Source organism: Lygodium microphyllum, chromosome 16, assembly GCF_053477565.2.
Source record: "Lygodium microphyllum isolate KBCC chromosome 16, Lygodium_microphyllum_v1.1.10, whole genome shotgun sequence".
NCBI classification, from domain to species: domain Eukaryota; kingdom Viridiplantae; phylum Streptophyta; class Polypodiopsida; order Schizaeales; family Lygodiaceae; genus Lygodium; species Lygodium microphyllum.
Window position 1 is genome coordinate 19,482,811 of NC_141150.1, and position 24,540 is coordinate 19,507,350.

The following is a 24,540-nucleotide window of genomic DNA, read 5'->3' on the forward strand; positions in this document are numbered from 1 at the left end:
TATTGGCCTTTAAGTGAGAGGTTGTTGGGGTAAAGGCCAATGTGGATGGCCACCCATCTTACTCACTAAGCCTAACTATACATGTGCACACTCATTCATTATTCTTTGAGTGCACACTCGTTCATTATTCTTTGAGTGATAAAGCAATAAGTTGCTACTCACAAGTAAGCAAAAAGAAGCATATTCTCTCTCTCTCTCTCTCTCTCTCTATATATATATATATATATATATCTCTCTCTCTTTGCATTCTACATGCTTCATGTAGATCCATTAGATCCTTTTTCTTGGATTGAGTAATCGAATGCTAGTTGCATATTCAACTTGAGCTTGGTTGTCAAGATTGTGGGAGAGAAGGAAGGAGTCTCGCTTGAAGCTTTCTTGCTTGCACAATGGGGGAAGACACACAAGGGTGGAGGCTGAAAACACTTTTCCTCTTCTTAGTTGTGTAAGCCAAAAGAACTCAAGTACAAAGAAATAGAAGAACCCTATATATGGGTCTCAAACCAAACTCAACTAACTAAGGTGGCATACTAACTGAGCCACGAACTAGAGTAGATAAGGATAGCTATCATGTAGCTATTATTCATGGGCGGTGTACCAACCGCGTCTGCAACTGACAAGTCGGTGACATAAATACACAACGGTCACCCTGGCATATCACGAGTGGAGCTCGATATCTCAACACTCCCCCTCGAGCTCAATCCCAATTCCTGCACACCAAGTAGGTCTCTGAACTTGCGCAGCTTCTCTGCGCCCAATGCCTTCGTGAATATGTCAGCTACCTGATCCTCTGTGCTGACATAAACTAGATCAATAAGACCTAGTAAAACCCTCTCTCGCACATAGTGATAATGCACCTCAATGTGCTTTGTTCTAGCATGATAGACTGGGTTATTTGCCAAGTGTATACTACTCATGTTGTCATAATAAATGACAATTGGTCCATGTGTAGACTGATACATATCATAAAGTAGCTTATGCAACCAAGCTACCTCACATGCAGCCATTGCTGCACCCCTGTACTCAGCCTCTGTGCTCGACAAGGCAACTGTAGGCTGTTTCTTACTGCTCCAAGTGACTGCAGCACTCCCAAAAGAGAACACATATCCACTGGTAGATCGTCTATCAGAAATACTACCAGTCCAATCAGCATTAGTGTATCCATGCAACTGTATCTGAACCCCAGTCTCATAAAATAGTCCATACTGCAATGTGGACTTCACATACCTGAGTATGCATCTAGCCGCATCCAAATGTGGTTTCCTTGGAGCCTGCATAAACTGACTTACCAATCCAACAGCATAGCTCAAATCTGGCCTGGTAATAGTCATATAAATCAAACTTCCTACTATGCGTCTGTACATAGTAGGGTCTTCTAGAAGCTCACCTGCATCTGTGCTCAGCTTCACATTTTGCTCCAAAGGAACTGAAATAGGCTTACAGCCTGTCATCCCATATTTGGACAGCATGTCCAATCCATACTGCCTCTGCAAGAGCTGTATCCCACTTGGTGATCTAATCACCTCAATGCCCAAGAAATAACGCAGCTCTCCCAAATCCTTCATCTCAAACTTCTGCTTCAATAGCATTTTCACATGAAGGATATCTTCATCACTGTCACCTGTCATAATCAAATCATCAACATAAATGACAAGTAGCATAATACCTTTCTCTATTTTTCTCACATAAAGTGAGAAATCTGCCTTGGAAATCTGAAAGCCAATAGTGACAAGATACTGTCCTATCTTGTCAGACCATGCTCTAGGTGCTTGCTTCAAGCCATACAAGGCTTTCTTCAACCTGTAAACAAACTCAGGATGAACAGCATGCACATAACTTGGTGGCTGCTCCATATAGACCTCTTCTTGCAAATCACCATGCAAGAAGGCATTCTTTACATCCATCTGATGTAAAGACCATCCCTTTGATGCAGCCATAGCAATGACTGCTCTTACAGTTGCCATCCTTGCAACTGGACTGAATGTTTCTTCATAGTCAATGCCATATGTTTGTGCATACCCCTTGACTAATAATCTTGCCTTGTATCTGTTCACAGAACCATCTGCATTGTGCTTCACCTTATAAACCCACTTACAGCCAATTGCATTCTTACCTTTAGGCAAAGGTACTAACTCCCATGTAGCATTTGCTTCCAAGGCATCCATTTCTTCATCCATGGCTTTCTCCCATTTTTCTTTTCCCATGGCTTGCTCAAAAGTTGTGGGTTCTGGTTCCTGTATCACTTTGACCATATATGCATAGTGAATGGCTGTAAATCCATCATATTTCAGCCTATCCACAGGATACCTAGCTCTCGTAGACCTGCGCAAAGTAGGTTCACTCCCAGGTGCTCTCAAAACATCCTTGGTCTTCCTTACTCCAGGTGTAACAATAGAAGGAATACCCAACTCATCATCAATGCTCTGTTCTGAGCCACTGGATTCAACATCCACATAAGAGTGACCTGCATTCACATCAAACATGGACTAATCAACCTTCTCTTTTCCTTTTCGTGATACCTGCATACCACTATCTGCATTACTTTGAGAAGATTCTCCTGATCTCAATCTGCCTGTCCATGGTGAAGAATGTGAACCACTACTAGAGGACGCTCCAGGTCCACTAATATTTTGTGACTGCTGCTGTGAATTTTGTGCAGCATTACCATTTTGTGCATCTACATCATCAATCACATTTACTGGTTTATACCAGCTACTCATCTCATAAAAAACAACATCTCTGCTCACTGTAAACTTACGAGTAGAAGGGTTATAGCATCTATACCCTTTTTGCTGCAGAGAGTAACCAATAAAGATGCACTTCTCAGCTTTTGGATCCAACTTGGATCTCAACTCATCTGGCACATGTACATAGGCAATGCAACCAAAAATTTTCAAATGAGAAATATCTGGTTTCCTACCAGTATACCTCTCCTCTGGAGTCATTCCATGTATTGCTGCAGTGGGAGTCCTGTTCATTATGTAGACTGCTGTAGCAACTGCTTCAGCCCAATAAAAATCTGGCAAGTCTTTTTCATTGAGCATGGCACGAGATACCTCTCCAATATGCCTATTTTTCCTTTCTGCAATTCCATTTTGTTGTGGGGTATAACTGCATGAATATTGCTGCTTTGTGCCATGCTCCTGCAAGAACTTTGCAAACTCATTTGAGAGGTACTCTCCCTCTCCATCTAACCTTAGGCATTTTATTTGCAGACCTGTTTCTTTTTCAGCCATAGCTTTAAGGGTTTTGAAATGCCCAAAAACTTCACTTTTCTTTTTCATAAAATACACCCAAATTTTTCTGCTATAGTCATCAATAAAAGTGACAAAATAATGACAGCCTCCAAGAGATGCAGCTTTAGTAGTCCACACATCAAAGTGGATTAATTCCAATGGCTTCTCACTCTCTTGAACATGTCTAGGAAATGGTTTCCTTGCCTGTTTTCCAAACTGACAGGCTTCACATACCTTATGCATTTCTGCAACCTTGAATTTTGGCAATCCTGCAACAATATTTTGGGCCTGCATTGATTTAAGTCGTTGTACATTAACATGACCAATGCGTTTATGCCATATATCAATATCTGCAACTACACCAGTCCCATGTGCAAACATTGCTGCACTCAATTCAGACATGTCTGCATCCAACGTAAACATTCTGCCCTTCTTCTTTCCTTTTGCTATCAAGCAACCTTTATTTTTCATATCCTCAACAAAGCATCCATGACGATTAAATCTGACCTGCAAGCCCTGTTCAACCATTTGACCAACAGAAACCAGATTCTTGGTGATATTCGGAACATGAAATACATCGGACATGTATTTCTTTTTCCCATCCTGCATAGACAAGGGAATTTTTCCAATCTGCACAATAGGATGTGCAGTATCATCACCAGTCTCCACAAATCCTGGTTTTTCCATTTTCCTTGCATCCTCCATCCATTCTGCATGACCTGTCATGTGGTTTGATGCACCTGAGTCAACATACCATACATCGTTGCTTTCTTCTGCACTTGTCACAGAATTGTTCATGTGCTGCACCATAAACAGATGCTCATTTCTGTCATCACCCTGTCTACTAGAGGATGCATAATTTCCTTGTTGCAGTTTTCCATTCATGATGTCATTCTGCTTTTTATAGCAGTCTTTAGCCATATGACCCATTTTACCACAATAGTAGCATTCAACATTACTGTTTGCATTTTGGCCTCTTTGCCATCCACCACGACCTCTTTGGCTCCCCCTGCCTCTAGAGTTACCACGTCCTCCTCCATAGGATTGGTTTTCTTGAGTTTGCTGCATATTCTGATTTCTGCCACGGCCTGCAAATCGGCCTCCTCTACCTCTGCCTCTACCTCTTCCAGCATTTGAGTAGAAGACAGCTTCTTTTGAAGTTCCTCCTGAAGAAGATGCACCACCATTTCTCTGTTCCTCAAAAATTAGAAGAGCAATCAACTCCTCAAAATCAGGAAATCTTTCACGAACTGAAATGGATGTCCGAAACTGTGCATAATCCTTTCCTAGACCATTCAAGGTCACAGAAACTAAATCATCATCTTCCACTGGTGACCCAATGGAAGCAAGTGCATCTGCAATCTTCTTCACCTTCATGTGGTAGTCGTTGATGCTCATATTTTCTCTTTGCACATTGTGCAACTCTTGCTTGAGCTGCATTTTCCTGGCTTGCGTATTTGTGCTATACATTTTTGACAAAGTATCCCATGCCTCCTTTGGCGTACTTGCATCCTGAATATGCACAATCATAGAGTCTGAAATGCTGATAGACAGCCAATACATAACTTTCCTGGCTCTCTCATGCCATGCTTTAAATGCCTGCATTTGCTGTTGATTGGGAACATCAGAAAGAACTGGTTCTTCTTCATTTCCTGCAACAAATTCCCAATATCCTTTTCCCATAAGGAAATTCGTCATTCTAAACTTCCATGCTTGGAAGTTGTTCTTGTCAAGCTTTTCAGTGACAATCTGTGAAAGAGAATCAGATGCCATTACAGAAGACTGCAAAAAATTCTGTCACTGCAAAAACCACAGCTTCACCCTCACAAGGGAAAATCTGCAAAACTGGCGAAAGTGGTATTTGACCACACAGTCACTTTCTAGTGACGATTTTGCATCAACAGGCAACAGGGATGATTCAGTAACTCCCAATGTCTTTGCGCACAAGCATACAATGCAATTTTTACAGTAACTATTCACCGACCTGTAGAACAGTGGCTGCACAGCATAAAACTGGGCCTTTTCCTGAGTGCGTGCAGAAAACTTCCGCCTCCAAAACAGGCCCCAAAATGGCCTCAAATAAAAAAAACAAGGTCGCCAAGGGCTAAAGCCCTTGCCCACAGCATATACTGCCCTTTTGCTTCACCGCGAAGGGCGTCTCAACCTGAGACAATGCACTCTTGCACTTTCCGGCTGTGCTACCTGCAGAGATCTGCTCCCGAAACAGAAAATGAAAGCAACACTGCTCCTCTTACCAGAACACCGCGAGCTTGGCTTGCTTTCTTGAGCTCCTTACCACGAACAAGGCTCTGATACCATGTCAAGATTGTGGGAGAGAAGGAAGGAGTCTTGCTTGAAGCTTTCTTGCTTGCACAATGGGGGAAGACACATAAGGGTGGAGGCTGAAAACAGTTTTCCTCTTCTTAGTTGTGTAAGCCAAAAGAACTCAAGTACAAAGAAATAGAAGAACCCTATATATGGGTCTCAAACCAAACTCAACTAACTAAGGTGGCATACTAACTGAGCCACGAACTAGAGTAGATAAGGATATCTATCATGTAGCTATTATTCATGGGCGGTGTACCAACCGCGTCTGCAACTGACAAGTCGGTGACATAAATACACAACGGTCACCCTGGCATATCACGAGTGGAGCTCGATATCTCAACATTGGTGACCAAGGTTCTTTGTTCTTGTGAGATTTTGGCTATTTGGATGGACCAAATCATTGCTTATCAACATTTGATGGCTCTATCATGTCCTTCCTTGGACTTTCACTTTTAGCTTGAGTAGCACCACATGGGGGGGGGGGGGGGGGGGCTAATTTGTATCCTCCTCTTGGGTTGATGGTGTCTCAAACAACTATACATGTGCACACTCATTCATTATTATTTGAGTGATAAAGCAATAAGTTGCTACTCACAAGTGAGTGAAAAGAAGCATTCTCTCTCTCTCTCTCTCTCTCTCTATGCATTCTACATGCTTCATGTAGATCCATTAGATCCTTTTTCTTGGATTGAGTAACTGAATGCTAGTTGCATATTCAACTTGGGCTTGGTGACAAAGGTTCTTTGTTCTTGTGAGATTTTGGCTATTTGGATGGACCAAATCATTGCTCATCAGCATTTCATGGCTCTATCATGTCCTTCCTTGGATGTTCACTTTTAGCTTGAGTAGCATCACATGGGGGTGGCTACTTTGTATCCTCCTCTTGGGTTGATGGCTTCTCAAACAACTATACATGTGCACACTCATTCATTATTCTTTGAGTGATAAAGCAATAAGTTGCTACTCACAAGTGAGCAAAAATAAGCATACTCTCTCTCTCTCTCTCTCTCTCTCTCTCTCTCTCTCTGTGTCTATGCATTCTAGATGCTTCATGTAGATCTATTAGATCCTTTTTCTTTGATTGAGTAACTAAATGCTAGTTGCATATTCAACTTGGGCTTGGTGACAAAGGTTCTTTGTTCTTGTGAGATTTTGGCTATTTGGATGGAACAAATTGTTGCTTATCAACATTTGATGGCTCTATCATGTCCTTCCTTGGATGTTCACTTTTAGCTTGAGTAGCATCACATGGGCGTGGATACTTTGTATCCTCCTCTTGGGTTGATGGATTCTCAAACACCACAAGTTCCTCATGTGCATTAGCAACTACATCAAGGGATTGCTATTTTGGAATTGTTTGCTCAACTGTCACAACAACTAGCTTTTTAGTTGTTTGTTTTTATCTCCTCAAAGTATCATGACTCTTGAACTAGATTTGCATTTGGGTCTCTTTCTCTTTAAATTTCATTTTGATGGGACTAGGGCTATAGTTAATGGAGGTTTGTGTGTGAGTAGTCTTAATAACCAAATCCAAAACTTTCTCCCATAAAACCCTTGAGCATGCAACAACACTATGGGAACCCATCACTACTTTGTAGTACTAGCTCTCCCCATCAACACTTCTAATTGCATGCTCTGGGTCTCCTCTTCCTTTTGGATGAGCTCTTGTTCTCAAAAACTTTAGAATTTATTGGTTTGTTATGAGAAACTTTGATCTTTCTTCTAGTTCCATGAGGATTGCTATTGATCAATAGTTCCTTCATATCCTCATGGGCCTTGAGTAGTTCCTTTAGAACTCTCTAGTCATCCTCACATAGTTTTGTTTTGACTAAGAGACAAATGTCTTACCCTTCCCCTGAGGAGAGACAAGGTTATCTTTACTAAAGTCAACAATTAACTTGATGCTTTAGCAAGCTCAAGTGTATTGAGTGTGCTACATAGCTAATCCACTTTGCATTGAGCTGCCTACTTGAAAAGTCTTCTAAGTAGGACTTCCTTGCCCATGTTCTCTCGATTTGAAAGTGCATAGAAATTTATGGGTATGCTTTGAATACCTATAATTAGGAGAATTTTACATTTTCCAAGGAGAAAGAAAATGATTCTTTGTAAGGTTTGATGGCCACATGTGTTGGAATGAGTTCGAATTGATCAATCTCAATCCATATATCATAAGTCAAGATATTGTAATCTAAACCTTCATTAGTTAGAGCATCAATGATGAACTCTTGCTTAGTAGTAATAGCTAGCATGACCCTAAGATAGATAGGAGGTATCAACTCTTCATCTTTCAAGCCATATGAAACTCATGACTCTTCTTACGAGGTCAATTTCTTGTATGGTCTTGTCTTGTGTGTGCATCTTCTCTTACAAATCTCAAGGCTTGTCAATTCTTTGTTTTCCTCTTGCATTAGGTGCAATCATCCCTTGGGTTTTCTTTGATATTCCTATGTGCCTAACTTTGGGTATCATGTTTCTAAGATGAATTCAATCACTTGATCAATGAGATCCTTGAGAGGTGTGGTCTTGAGATTACATGACTACAAGGGATCTAAAAGTTGATGTTGTAGTGGTGGGTTTGGGGGCAGGGCTTTGCTCCTCCCTAGAAAGTGTTGCACTATATAAGCTCAAAATTTGAGACCGATGGATACACTCATATTCTTTCAAGAGTTTCAACCTATGAAGTACTTAGGCTAGCTCTCACCTGTCAAGAATCGTGTGGTGGGGGACTTTCTTGGGCTATGTGCCAAACACACACGGTATACATAAGATGAAGCTCACTCAAGAACACAAGAAGATAGATGGAGGCCAAAACATTTTCTTGCTGATTTTTTCTTCTTCTTCCACACACTATACAATATACACAAAGTATAGATAAGTTTTGGCCTTCTAAGTCAAAGAGTGCATAACCGACTACACTAATCGACTGGTGCTATATCTTTGCCAGCTGTAGGTAGGTGTAACAATCTAAATATAATAAGTGATAAGTCAATGGCCATATGAGTGTCATAATGACCACCAACGTGCTAAGTGTAGACATGCGGATCCATCTAGCCAGGCGGTCCATCATCAATGTCCACACGTGTTGAGGCCATCTCACTAACACTCCCCCTCAAGCTCAACTCTATCTCTGCAACTCCAAGTAAGCTTCGGAACTTTTGAAGCTTCTTTGCACCCAATGCCTTGTGAAAATATCAGCTATTTGATCATGTGTGCTGACATATACCAAGTCAATCTCTCCTGCAAGTACCTTCTCTCTCACAAAGTGGTAGTGCACCTCAATGTGTTTTGTCCTAGCATGGAACACTAGATTCCTAGCTAACTGTATGCTGCTCATGTTGTCACAATGAATGACAACTGGACCATCTCCCTACACATCCAAATCACCTAATAACTTTTGCAGCCATACCACCTCACATGCTACCGTAGCATCACCTCTATACTCAGCCTCTGTACTCGATAAAGCAACTGTAGGTTGCTCTTTGCTGCTCCATGTAATTGCTGCACTACCAAGGGAAAACATGAATCCATTAGTAGATCTTCTGTCTAACATGCTACCAGCCCAATCCGCATTTATGTACCCAAAGACCTGTACGTCCTTACCTACCTCCTCATAAAAAGTCCATAATGTAAAGTGAACTTCACATATCTCAATATACGTCTAACTACATCCAAATGAGGCTTTCTACGCATCTGCATAAACTGACTGACAAGGCCAACATCATAGCTCAAGTCTGGCCTTGTGATAGTCATGTAAATCAAACTTCCTACTATCCTCCTAAACATAGTAGGGTCTTCTATCTCATCCCCAAAGTCGGCACTCAACTTCACATTTTGCTCCAATGGTACTGAAAGAGGCTTACATGTTGTCATACCATACTTGGATAACATATCCAAGCCAAACTATCTTTGGGATAGCCATATACCATCATCACATCTGATCACCTCAATACCAAGAAAGTATCTCAACTCACCCAAGTCTTTCATCTCAAACTTCTTCTTCTAACTTCAATAATCCCATTGTCACTATCATCTGTAATAATCAAGTCATCCGCATAGATGACTATGATGACTAAACCTATATCTCCCTTTCTCACATAAAGTGAGTGATCAACATCAGAAATACAAAATTCAATATTGACAAGATACTCTCCAATCTTGTTAGACCATGCTCTAGATGATTGCTTTAGCCCGTAGAGCACCTTCTTTCACCTGCACACATATGTGGGATGCTTTAAATCCTCATAACCTGCTAGCTGCTCCATATACACTTCTTCTCGCAATTCACCATGCAAAAATGCATTCTTAACATCCATTTCCTGCAAACTCCAACCTTTGGCTACTGCCAAGGCAATCACACATCTAACAATTGTCATCCTAGCAACTAGACAGAATGTCTCTTCATAATCTATGGCATATGTTTAAGCATAGCCTTTTGCAACCAGCCTAGCTTTATACCAGCTAACTAAACCATTTGCATTATGCTTGACTTTGTAAACCCACTTACAACCAATAGCTTTCTTACCCTTAGGTAAGGGTACCAAATCCCAAGTCTTATTGGCTTCTAATGCAGCCATATCCTCATCCATTGCTGCATCCCAATGAGCATGACCAACATCATCCTCAAAACAAGTGGGCTCAACATCCTCAACTAATTTCACCGTATAAGCATAATGGTGAGCACAGAACCTTCAAAACCAAATCTTTTATCAGGCTATCTGACCCTGCTAGATCTACGTACCACCGGATCACTCAATGGAGCCTTTACATTATTATGAGCTCTCTGTACACCTAGTGTTCTCACTGAAGGAATATTGAGCTCATCATCCAAACTCTTTGAACTACTAGAATCTCCATCAAATCCCAAATGACTGGTAGTTGCATCATTACCATCCAGCATTTTCTTCTTTCCTTTATCCTTCCCTGAAACACTTATAGATCCACCTGAAGATGTGGGGCTACTCCTTAGTCTCCCAGACCAAGGGCTCACTGTAGGTATAGTACCAGATGATGTTTTTGGTCCACTAAGACTCCGTGATTCTTGTTTTTCTTTTTGCACATAGCTGTCCTGATCATTATCATCATCTAATACATCACCATCAGGTGCATACCAGCTACCCATCTCATCAAAGATAACATCCATGCTCACTCTGAACTCACCTGATAGAGTTATAACAATGATACCCTTTCTACTCTAAAGAGTATCCAATAAAAATACATTTTTCTGCCTTTAGATCAAGCTTCTTCTGTAGCTCATCTAGCACATGAACATATATAACACATCCAAATAACTTCAAGTGTGATACATTGAGATTCTTGCCAGTAAAGCATTCTTCAGGAGTCATCCCATGAACTACAACTGTGAGGGTTCTATTCATAATATAGATAGCAGTAGGGATAGCCTCAGACCAAAAATGTTTGGGCATATTCTTTTCAGCCATTAATGCCCGTGCTACTTTTGCAATATGCATTTTTTAAAAATGCAACCCCATTTTGCTGTGGGGTATTACCTGCAAGTAAATTGCCTCTTTCTCCCATGAGTCCTCAAGAAGCCACTAAACTCATTAGAGAGGTACTCTCCCCCTCCATCTAATCTCAAGTACTTCACTTTCAAGCCTGTTTTTGTTTCAACAGCTGCCTTAAAAGATTTGAAGTTCTCAAAGACATCACTCTTTTCCTTCATGAATTATATCTATAACTTCCTTGAACAGTCATCAATAAATGTGACAAAGTATTTTCTGCCACCAAGAGATACATTCTGTGTAGGCCCCCAAACATCTGTATGCACTACATCAAGTATTTTTCTACTCACTTCTCTGTCATGCGAGAAGGGTTGTCTTACTTGCTTACCAAACTGGCATGCTTCACAGACTTGATGCAATTCTGCAACTCTAAATGGAGCCCCAAGAGGAACACCAAGGAAAAGGGGATTCTACTGCAAGAAAATCTATCTTGTAACATCAACAAGCTTTTATTTTATTCTTTAGATGACCAAAACAAGAAAAACAGCAAATCTTCATGCAGTATCATAGTAGGTATCTCCCACGGATTTGATATAATAAACCATAATCTTCAACATCTTCATAAAATCCATCAATAAAACAAGAAACATAGAAGAATACACTACTTTTGAATGGAAGTAATCACATAGTATTCATCTTCATTGTCTTCATAGTTCTCTTCTCACAATCTCTCATAGAAAGATACATTGTTTTAATAGAATTGGCTATCTCTGACTCTCTCTCTCTCAATAGTACATCATCTTCTCACTAAAATACTCAATAATCACTCCTAATAATCTTCTTAGGTCGTGGATGCACCCCCCAAGAGGTATGGGTGGTATGAAAGGGCACCAGAGCCACTACAGTATCTCTTCATAACTCACTACTGTCACTGTCACTCCAGTCTTCTCTTCAGTCTTCAGCAGTTGCTTCTTCCATTTATTTTAGCTCTTTTGAACTTAGATTTATCCTTTCCAAAAGTTGGAAAACTTTTCCAAAGTCACATAGACATTCTATGGAACACTTATAGAAGATCTATAGAATAGAACAGGAACAGGAACAGAGCAGAGACAGAGGCTCTACTACAAAAGGTCTACAAAGGGTTACAGAGGTCATCAGAGAACAACAAATCCTCATAACTCATACTAAAACCATTCCAAACTATAAAAAACTATTCAATAAGCTTTCAAAAGACCTCAACCTTCATCAATCATCAATCCATGCTTCATATAGAAGAAAATATGAACAAAAAAGAAGCTAAACAGAAGGTATCAGAACCTCAACAGAACCTACCAGAACATCACAGAGCTTCATATTTCTACTAAGAATCTTCATGAACTTCCAAAAAATAATAATATCATCCAAAACACTCTCAAACACTTCCAAAAACAACCAAACATCACTCAAAATCCATCAAAAATCAACCATTCAGACATCAAAAACAACAAAAATCAGTCAAAATTTTAGTCTTTTTCCACTCTCAATATATATCCCCGCACTTAGAAAGGAAGCGTCCTCGCGACATAAGGAAAAGAAGAATGTAAGTTCAATAAAGAGCTAAATTCGATCTTCTTTAGTATCTTCAATAATCACCCCAAGAACGACCCCAACTTATCACCTATATCTAAGAAAGAATACTACTAAAGGAAAACATTGTTATGCATTCACCATTAGTGTCAGTAGTTGAAAAGAGAGCTCTCGAACACATTATTCAACCAGCATAGACTTATCACATAAAAATTAATACATCACAAACACAAAACAACCATTTGAATGGCACCTCCAAAAAAATATATAATTAAGAAGTATAGAAGATACATTCAGGGGTATCAATGAAGATGATCCCTCTTGAAATCTTGATGATTACGAAACCAATCCATGGATAAAGACTCATCTACAAAAGATTTTGGAGGATTCTGAAAGAATTGAAGGCAGCACATCTGTTCTAGCAAAACAAGGTATCTGCTAGGTAAACAAAGGGCATGAAAATATAGGACGTCCAATTGTTGAGAAACAATGTTCACATTGACATTCATACAAAGCTTGGGAATGGCCTTTTGATCGTTATGGAAATGCCTATGCATATATGCTAGGTACCAAGCAAAATGGGCTGTCAATCTCAATAAAGGATCTAGAGATTGTGAATATTGTTGGGAAAAATGGAGATAATTTTGGTACGCTTGACTAGTAGTTATCTAGTCCCCTAGAATTAATGACCAATTAATCTATGGTCACATGAGAGAATCAGTTGAGCTCCATCCTCTTCTTCTTGGAATTTGTTGATCAAATCCTTCATACCCACTAACCAATTGAGGGGGTTGAAAAATAGAAGTGATAGGAGATGGAAGAGGAATGAGTAAAAGAGGATAAAGAGATGGGTAGGAAAAATCATAAAATGAGGAATAAGCTAGAGAAGGATTAGCTAAAAATTTAGGCAAATTAGGTAGGAAATGTGTTAATTGATAAGCAGGAAAAGTAGAAGGTATATGGAAATATGGGGAAGGACAAGGCGGAGAAGGGGAAAAGACTAGATTTTCAATGAAAGAACAATAGGTGAAGATTGAAATTTGAGGAAAACCCTGAGGTTGGAAAAGGAGAGGTAAGATGGCTGCTGAGTTGGATTGATAAAGGGAAAAATAACCATCATAGCGATGGACCATTTGTTGATAATACAATAAGCTAGGAACACAAGGACCTAAAACAGATCGTCGATGGTAGGCCTCAAAGAAGGATAAATCAAATGGATGGTTCTTAGAAAGATAAGCTAAAAGATCCACCCTCAGTTGGTTAGTGTTTTGCACATGAGTAGAGGCTGTATTTTGTCTTTGGTTCAGGACTACAGAATCAATCATTGAATGCCATAAAGTGTCAAGGCAAGCAACCACTTAAGAAGAATAGCACTAGAACATTTCATATATCCTCAACTCCAAATGGTTGACATACAAGGCAGCTTGTAAGACCTGTTGAGAAACATGCGGGATCTAGAGCATGGCAGTGAGTTATGGTGGATGGAAGGAGAAGTGTGGACTCATGATGGAGAAGACAAAGACACAGTTTGTTACACAAGTGAATTAGGTTCCAAGATTGAGACTTGGACTCATAAACACAATCTTGTGTATGTGGACAATGACATTGACACTTCACTGAAAAGAAAAGAGTAATATCATTGCATTAAGAAAAGGAAGCAAGTACAATGCTTTATAGGAAAGTAGGAAACTGCAGTAGGCACCACTGTGCATATGGGATAGGTTAGCCTGCATATCCTTGGCCCTAAAGCTCCATACAAAGAGGCTGTTTAGTGAGTGTGATTGCTGATTCTCAACACCCCTCTTCAATCACAACTAGAAAGGCACAAAGTGTGTAGAGGCTATAATGAGAACCACCTACAAAGTGTGGGCACACCACAAACATGGTAGACACCAGAGGCTGTCGCAGAAAAGGCTAAGTGTGGGCACCAAAACATGATGGACATCCAGAGGCTGTAACGGGGGCCTCACATGTTGAGAAATAGACAAATGATGTATGCTCCAAGAGGAGTTGTCTTGAATCCCATATGCACAGTGAGAAGAGTGGAACAACTCAAAGCCTATAAAGCATTGTACTTGACTATGAAATGAATACAATATCATGATGCTTTGTACTTTCAGTTAAGTGTCTGTCATTGTCGATTCTACACAAGATTTTGTTTATGAGTCCAAGCTAATCTATCTTGGAACCAAATTCACTTGTGTAATAGTTTGTCTCTACTTGTCCATGTCATTATGAACTTGGTTTACATCTTTGATCCACCATAGCTTGTGTCATGTCCTAGATCCACATCATTTAACATGGTATCAGAGCCCAGTTGGGCATGGCACAGCTCACACTCTAAATCTCTAGTCTCCCTTCATCTCTAGTGATCTCTAACCAGCCCACATTCGGCTCATATCTTCAGTTTCAACTTCAAATCTCAGTTGGACCTTGTGGCAGCCATAGCTAGCAGTACCTTGTCATCTTGAAGCTCCTTTATCTCACTCCCCATACCAAATCTCTCTGAGCTTCCTTCTGGAAAGTTGTTCTCCACCTCATAAAGCTTCCCTATATCACATCAATCTATGAGATTTGGCTATCTGGACCTCAGCATTGTCACTATTGTCAGTTGCTGCCATAGCCCTAGTTTGTGGCATGCAGGACATACCTCACTTTGAGCTCTCATATCTCTCAAATCAGGCAATATTTCAGTGTGCTTTCTTCAGGAGGATTGTTCTTCTACTCAAGGAGCTTCTGCCTATCACATCTAAGCCTGACATTGGATACCTACAAGCCTGGTATTGCTGAAATTCGACGTCGCTGCCATAACTACGCCTGGTAACGTTTCGCTGATCTGCGCGCATACTGATGTACCCGATCTTGACGATTATCATGGGGCTCTTGTAGAGCATGGAGTAAGCTACATTTCCATAAAAAAAGTTTTCAAAATGATCAACTCTAGCTCTAGATATCTGGAAAAAACCAGGCTTGGGTCAAAACCCTAATCCAGGAAGCCATAGCCATCAAGGTGCAAGCTCATTTTTTTTTTAAATTCTCATTCCCTTCAACTTAGGGCACACACTGCCACTCTTATCTGATTTTGAACTCAGTTCCCAGCAAGATTAACACTTCAAATCAACAAGCAAGAAGAAGATCAAGCACTGACATTCAATACTAAGCTCAAGAATAGTATCTATTGATACTCAACTAGTGTCCTTTGACACTTCACAAATCCCCCTTGCTGGTCTTTTCTCAGTTAATTGGAGCTGCTCAACATGGCAGAACTTGAGCAAATAGCAAAGTTCAATGGAGAAGGCTTCCATGCCTGGAAGGAAAAGACCATGTACCACCTGATGCGAAAGGACTTATGGGACTTGTTTGAAGATGATGCAGATAACAAGAAGGAAGATGATGAAGACGGGTTCATTGAAGAAGACCAGTTCAAATCCAAAGAATGGAAGAAGATGAATAATAAGGCACTAGGCATCATTGCTTGGGGATTAAGTGATGATGTGCTACATCATATATCTGGCATTAGAAATGCTAAAACCTCCTGGGAGGGACTTGATAAAATGTTTGGTACTCAAGCAAAGAATTCAAATGTAAAACTTCTCATGCAGTTTTATAAACTGGATATCAAAGATAGTGCTTCTAGGACCATACACATTAATAAGTTTAAGAGTTTAAAAACTCAACTTGCATCTCTTAAAAAGAATATTGAGGAAGATGAAGCAATAGCCGTACTGCTTGCAAGTGTAAACAAGGATCCATATGAAAATCTTGTGTCCACCATGAGTAATGTTCCAAGCCTCACACTTAAAGATATTGAGCACTCACTACTCGATGAAGAAGGCAAAGTAAAAACCAAGAATGCAAAAGACAATGTCTCATCATCTAGGGACAATATTTTGTACACCAAAGGAGCTGTTGGACCTTAAGGAAGAGGTCGAGGATTCATCAACAACAATAACAAGGATCGGATTACATGTCACTATTGTGGTAAGACTGGCCATGTAGCTAGTGAATGTTTCCACAAGAAGAGAGCCCAACAATTGCAAAGTGATCATCACCAGAACCAATACATGGAAGAAAGAGAAAAAGAAGAATATGCTTCCACTACCATCAACAACTCTGACATATTGTTTTGAAGAACTTTCATTGTATCTTTCATATGTTTTTCCCATAGTGGATCTTTCTTTTCCTTAGTGAATTTGATTTGTACAACCCTTGCCAAGATGTAAAGTCTTAAGCTTTAACTTGACTAGGCTGCCTACGAGCTAGTCTTCTGGGCCATGTTATCATGAAGGAGGGGCAAAAGCCAGCAAGTGTAGGGACTCATCATTTGAGGGGGGGTCTTGAGAAATAGACAAATGATGTATGCTCTAAGAGGAGTTGTCCTGAATCCCATATGCATAGTGAGGAGAGTGGAACAACTCAAAGCCTATAAAGCATTGTACTTGACTATGAAATGAATACAATATCATGATGCTTTGTACTTTCAGTTAAGTGTCTGTCATTGTCGATTCTACACAAGATTGTGTTTATGAGTCCAAGCTAATCTATCTTGGAACCTAATTCGCTTGTGTAATAGTTTGTCTCTACTTGTCCATGTCATTATGAACTTGGTTTACATCTTTGATCCACCATAGCTTGTGTCATGTCCTAGATCCACATCATTTAACATCACAAAGTGTACAGGGACTGTAATGCCAAGTTACATGAGGAGTTTACAAAGCTTATGGCAGGAAGCATTAGGGCAAGGAAATACAAAACTAAAAAAGTATATCTGAATAGAAGGACTGATGAGGTTTGTCCTTCTCTTGGTGGTCTTCTTCTTCTTCTTCTTCTTCCTTTGCTCCATTTTCTTCTTCTTCTTTGATTGCGACTAGATAGGCCTTTTGGGATCTCTTTCTTGCATGGCAGAACTTCTCGGTGTGTCCGGTCCTTTTGCAGAATTCACAGAAGAGCTAATCCTTCTTGCCTTTGTACCTGTTGCCAACATATAATGCATGCTCATCTCTAGAGGTACTTGGTTCTTCCTTAGTTTTTAGCTTCTTTTCCTCTTCTAACAGTGATGCCTGGATATCAACAAGCTCAGGATTTGGCATGTTGATTAAAGTTGTTGATACATTATTATATTCAGGAGGCAAACTCTTAAGTAGAATACCAATGCAAACATCTTCGTCCATTTTAATGTTGATTCCTGCAAGTTGGGTTAGGAGTCCTTCCATGTAATTTAGATGTGTGGCAAGTGATGTGCTGGACTTCATTTGAAGCCTGAAAACTCAATCAGGAGACCATACTTTGATGATTTAGATTGTGCACTAAACAAGGTGTCAAGTCTCTTCCATGTATCATGTGAGGTCTCACAGTTATCCACATGGTGGATATAACTGTCATCTGGTTCCAGTTTGATAATGGCCTGGGCTCTGTCATCATTCTTTTGCCAAGTAGTTGCAAGTTCCGTGTCCCGAGGTTTCTTCTCTTTGCCATTTGTGATGGCCCAAAGACCCTTCTTCATCAGGATGAGCTTGATGCGGGTTTGCCAAGTGTGGAACCCAACTCCTTTGAATCGAGCATTTGGAGATTCTATTCCCATGTTGAGGTTGCAAGATCAGCAGCAAATCAACACCAGAATTCTGAGATTTTATCAGTAGAATAGCAGATTGCAATGTGTCAAGAGACACAATTAATGACAGTGTGAAAACACACTATGTCAGTGTTGATGTTGAGCTTGATTCTTCTTGTTCGGGATCGTTCGGTCGTTCTTCAATCTTCTCAGGTCCTTTCCCTCCTTGATTTGATGCTGGGTCAATGGATTAGAGTGGGATTTAGCTTGGTTTAGTGTCAGGAGTGAGAAAAATGAGGAAAAAAAAACTTGAGAGATTTTGGCTATGGTTGACAGTTTAGGGTTTCAGAGAGAGGCCTGGTTTTTTGCAGATTGCAGGAGCTATGGTTGATCATTTCCAAAACTTTTCTTATGGAAATGTAGCTCTTTCCAAGGCCTATCAAAGCCCTATGATCTTCGTCAAGATCGCGGCCTGTATGGCGCGCAGAATGGACGAACAAGCACGGCGCAGTTTTGGGCAGCGATGTTGAATGTCTGCAATGCCAGGGCTACAGATCACCAATGTGGTCGATTCTTGTGCCAGGAGGGAGCGCCCTAAGTAGAGGAAGTTATGTCTAAAAGAAAGTTCATGGAGATATGCTCTACAAAGAGAGATATGAAGGCTCCATGGAGGGTATGTCCTGTAGGTCACAGTTGAAGACTATGGCAGTGACTGGGAATTTTCACAATGCTGAGCTTCAGATAGCCAAATCTCATGGATTGATGTGATTTAGGGAAGCTTTGTGAGTTGGGGAATACTTTTCCAGAAGGAAGCTCCAAGAGATTTGACCTGTGGAGTGAGTTATAAGCAGCTCAATCTGATAGGGTGCTGCTCGCTATGGCTGCCATGAGGGTAAAGTTGGGAGATGAGGTCATGGGATGGAACTAAGCTGACCAGAGATTAACATGAGCTGAGAGAGAGTAGAGGAGAGCTAAGTCGAGCTGAGCCATGCCCGACTGGGCTCTGATACCATGTTGAGAAACATGCAGGATCTAGAGCATGGTAGTGAGTTATAGTGGATGGAAGGAGAAGTATGGACTCATGATGGAGAAGACAAAGTCACTGTTTGTTACACAAGTGAATTAGGTTCCAAGATTGAGACTTGGACTCATAAACACAATCTTGTGTATGTGGACAATGACATTAACACTTCACTGAAAAGAAAAGAGTACTATCATTGCATTAAGAAAAGGAAGCAAGTACAATACTTTATAGGAAAGTAGGAAACTGCAGTAGGCACCACTATGCATATGGGATAGGTTAGCCTGCATGTCCTTGGCCTTGAAGCTCCATACAAAGAGGCTGTTTAGTGAGTGTGATTGCTGATTCTCAACAAGACCACATCCCCTACATACCAAGCCAAATCTACATCTTTTGGAATTAACAGATCACCTCGTAGATACATATAATACAACAGCATGGTATCTGTCATCACAAAATCTTCAAAGACCATACGAACAATGTGGGAGCTTTCACTCAACCGCCAAGACCCTCGGACCGCTTATTGTTTCAAGCATTCCAAGCCGAGCACTAATGGCTACCTCTCACATAGCCGACACGCCATCCATATCTATGGGTGTAGTGAGCTTACCTTGATGCCGTTCGAGTTACCTCCTCTCCCTCACACTCTCACACTCCCTCTCTCAAGCACAAGCTCAAGCAAGCAAGAACAAGAAGAAGAAGAAGAAGAGGAGAACCACTTTTGGCCACACACAAGAATGAGCTTCTCATTCACTTTTCAACTTTATATACAAAACCCTAAATCCCTTTTGGGCGGTCATCCCCTTTTCTCCTTTTTACATGGCCGGCCATAGCCTATAGGCCCTTTTTCCTATTGTCCTTCTATCTTCCTAGCTTCCTGTTCACCACCCATCTACATTTACAAATTGCATGGGTGAGAGCCCGGCGCTCCTTGAATTAAACCATGATGCGCTTGTGCTCTTTTACAAAAGTTTTGACTTGCGCTTTTCCTTGTGCGCCTTCCTCCCTTATTTAGGACTCTTCTCCTTGTGCGTCTTTGTCTTCCATTTCTCTTTGCCTTGGCCTTTGTCTTTGTCTTTTGCTTTAGCTTTTTCGGATTTTCCACCTTTGTTCATTTGAGGGTTAACGTTACCCCCTCCTAGACGAGTGCCAGTCCCATGGCACTCACCGTTGTAGGTAGCAGGCTGTAGCATGCACCGAAGACGTGGGTGACAAGGACGTCTGTGGTTTCCATGGATTGTTGGTGGGGGTGTGGCAGAAGGTCCTGGGGGCTTGTTGGTGGACAAGGTGGCTGGTGGAAGATTGTTGGAGTTGGTGGTAGGGCTATGCTGTGTTGGGAATTGCATTGATGACAACACAAGTGTTGGTTTGTTGGGGATTCTTCACATGATGATCCTTTTTGGGCTTGTCGAATGGTAAGGGATAAGCATTCAGAGTTGGGTGTTGATGAAGATCGAACGACATGTTTGTTGGAGTCTTCAACACCTGCAATTTGAAAACCTCTCGTGTGGTCTCTCCCTAAGGGGTAGTGCTAGTCTTCTTATCATGCACAAGACATATTTGATTAGTTTGGGAGACATGTCGAACTCTAAGCAAGCTGAGAGTATTGTCCTGCACTTGAGGACCCAAACTGTGCATATACTTTGGTGCAGATATTAGGTGAGTGCTCGTGCATACTTAGATATTACGTAGTTAGAAGACCATGGGCTAGTTTCTCGTAACAATGTGTGGATGAAGCAAAGTTGTCCATATTGAGAATAAGTACATGTGAAGGCATATGAGACATCTTTCGCATTGTGACTGCACGACGGAGCATAATTGAATACAGGGACACCGCTCCTTCGGTAGCTGGAAGCTATTGGACTTGCTTGATGAAGACGGTGTACTTTTCATGGCCAATCGTGCGGTGCTTACCACAATTTATTGCAATGGTATTATGGTAGAGTGCAAGAGAGAATTGTGCAAGTGGGTCAGGGTGACAGGTCTAACCATAGGTGAGACAAGCTCCCTAGGTATGTCCTACCCTAGATGTGCCCTGAACAATTGTGTGTGATGCTAAAGGGCTAGGGGACTAGGGATGGAGCCAGTCGATCAAGGTCACTGGACGTACCTAATTTGAGGACCCCTAGGTGCTGTGATGTGATTGTGGGTGCTTCTTTTTCTTCATTTCTTTTCTTTCTTCTTCTTCTTCTTGTGCTTGTTCTTTTTTTTTTCTCTCTCTTTTTTTTTTGTCTGAGTACAACCATTACAATCTGTTGAGGCTATCAACCTTTCAATGGGTTGGAAAATGTCAAGCTTCGAAGGCTCAGAAAATGAATAGTACAATGATGATGGTGCCCTAGCCTCGTTGTTAGAGAAGCAGTTGGCGAAAGGGGAAGATACACTTGAGATATTGCAACCCTCCTTGCGGCACATGCGATGTGGGTACAATTGAGGTAACGACTGCCGTGAGCCAACTATGGAGCTTGACCCAGAAAGGGGGCGTGGCCCAGGAATGTTTTGTGGGCCATGCAATGTGGGCGGTTGGCAAGGGTGCTTTCGGCAGCGTGGCTTTGTCGCAGCTCGTTGTGGGGTTGTGGGTGTTGCGGTGATTTGGGCATTGAACATTTTCGCACAAGGACCTGTATTATCCTGCATCCACTTGTCGCTTCATGAGAGCACATGCATTGTGTATGCCGCAACTATAATAAACCAGTGCAATGCAAGGAGACATCACTTATTTGAATTCTATGGTGTTGATTAGACATTTATCACCTGCGCTTGATTAGCTTTTTCTTTTGCTAAAGGCGTAGCATATATTAAACGCAGATATGATAAGTTCATACAAGTCAGGAACATGTCAACACTTAACAAGTCGGGAACACTTAACCATTTAAAAACCAAAAGGCCTGGCCAGTTATCATTTGATAAGCCCTTTATGCATTATGGGCTACTCGATTTGTACGAGATGGGGCGAGTCTGGATGACCGGGTGATTGGGGCTCTGCTGGTGTGGGGCTCGCGTGGGGGCTCGCAGGAAACATGTCGGCCGGGACATGAATGGTGTAATCCCGGCCCACTACCGTCTCCAGAATATCTTTAAATAATTCATTAAATTCTTCTCTTTCCCGAGCTGCCCTTTCTGTCTTTGAGCGTCTGGGGCCCGAGCGGGAGCTGGGAGTGCGTACCATTAGTGCTGCCACCTGTTGTGTGTTTCGAGTCTCGATTTTCCTGACTCGAGGATTCTTCGGCCTTCGTCCTGGGCAGTGTCGCTTAGGGCCTCGCTTCTTGGCATATCTCTTGATGGTGGGCACATAGCGCTCCGGTGGAGGGGCGCGTGCCACATGCTCCCATCTTTTGCGAAGAGCGTCTTTGCATGCTAGCTCTCCATGATTCTCCATGTGTTGCGCCACAAAGGGAAGCCTGCAAGATGCAATCCAAGGGTCAGACCTGGATATAGGATACAACTGTTTGCATGGAAGGGATTTTAGTGTGGTTTATTAAGCGCATGTGACAAGAAGGGGAGGGGTGAGGCATGCAGTGTTTTGTTGTAACGGGATGGCCCCCATGATGATGTTCGTTTTGCCTCCAGCCATTAGCCAATATTGGCTTATGCTAAGTTGTGTGGACTGGTTGTCATGGAGTGGGATAGGGCACATCCTTGGAAGGATAGACCAAAAAGGGAAGAAGGTGTATAGAGAGGGGCTGCACCCTGTCTACACCATCAGTGTTGTTGGTCAAGGCTTCCTATGGCGGTAACGTGGGTTGCATGCCCTTCACTTGGAGGTGGGAGTGGTCACACGGCTTTTAAATGTGTGATGAGAAGAGGACTTGAGGAGGTTAGCCTGTTAGAACCAACTCTTCTCCCTGCGCTTGACTATCATTACTTGTGTGTGTTGATATTGTTTATACAAGGTGACACAAAAATCAGTGTTTATTTATATACATATCTATGAATCCATGTCACATCACGAGGATAAGAACCAAGTGTAAAACTCAGGGTTGTATCGGAGCGTGGCACACGCATCTAGTATTCGTGGCAGCTAACTTAATACTGATAGGTATTTGCCACGTCGAGTAGCATGGAACCTTGATCGAGTCTACTGGCAATATGTAACTTCTCCTCAGTGAGAACCTTATCAATCAAAGGGCCCTGTAGCCTAGTCCCAGCTAAGTCCGTACCCCGAATGTTAGTGAGCACTCGAAGGGAAGTTGGTGCCACGTAGGTTGGGTCTCTTTGAGACCGCCATTTGGCCAATCGCTCCTTTGAGACCGTCATGATCTGAGCCCCTAGTTCGGCCATTACAACGCGGCTTTCGCACCAATGCTGCTCAAATTGACTCTGGCCTGCTGATAGTCGCTTTAGTAGCTCTATGTCTACAAGATTCGGCCGGCAGAGCACTTCATTGAACGTGACAGTTAAGCGCAGTTCGTCAGCCTCCTCGTCAGGGATGAGTCACATATGTTCATACAGGAGCCTGTCGTAGTGCCTGTTAAGATGTTCTTGCTCTTCCCAAGATAAAGGAAAGGTCAAATAATCTCCAAGCTGCTCCTTGGGGATCGTGCCCATGTCCGCAAGGACGTAGACATGTGCGACCACTTTGAGCTTAGCCTCCAGCTCAATTAAGCATTCTGCGACACTTCTATGTTCAACGAGGGCCTACTTGGTTGCTATCTCATGCAAAGTTCTAAGAGTTTCCTTAGGCTTTAGCATGGCTGGGGGCTCAGGCCTAGATGAGCAAGATTGTTCAACGCTAGGATTTCTTATGCTCTTGGAGTTCTCACGTTTCTCCTGAGGTTTTGCTGCTATTTTGTCATGGTTCTTCTCAGATGTGACTGGTATAGATTTGTCACCCTGTTGTGATAGCGTTATATCCACTCTTGATTGATCAATGTGAGTTCTATTGTCAGTGGATAAAGTGTTGCAAGCAACTATTGATGGCAACTGTTGCTTTGGTTTTTCAGAGCACACGGATGTGTCTGAGGGTTCACCGCTATTAGGAGAGGCATCAATGGGTTCATTGGTGGATGGACTTGATGCTTTATTCATCGGCTCTTCAGCGCTCTTCGTCTCAATGTTCTTAGGGTTCACAACCTCCTGCAACTGTTGTTGTTTTCGTTGTTTTCTCCTCTTTTTCTTGGTCAGTGCAGGTGCATCTAATTGCTCAGGACCTTGGGCTAGGTTGACCGCTGATGTGCTTGGGTGAGCCTTAGCATTTCCCTTCTCTAGTGTGTCCTCATGGGACCTAGTTATGGCCTGCGAAACAGCCTCGCTAGGTTGTGAGAGCACAACTGCCTCCCTTTTCGGAGAGTCTAGCCCTTCAGCCAACTCCCTTGTGTTTAACTCCTCCAGCCTAGGCTTTAGGCACTTTGAAAGTGCTGGAGTTGTTGAGGGATTTGG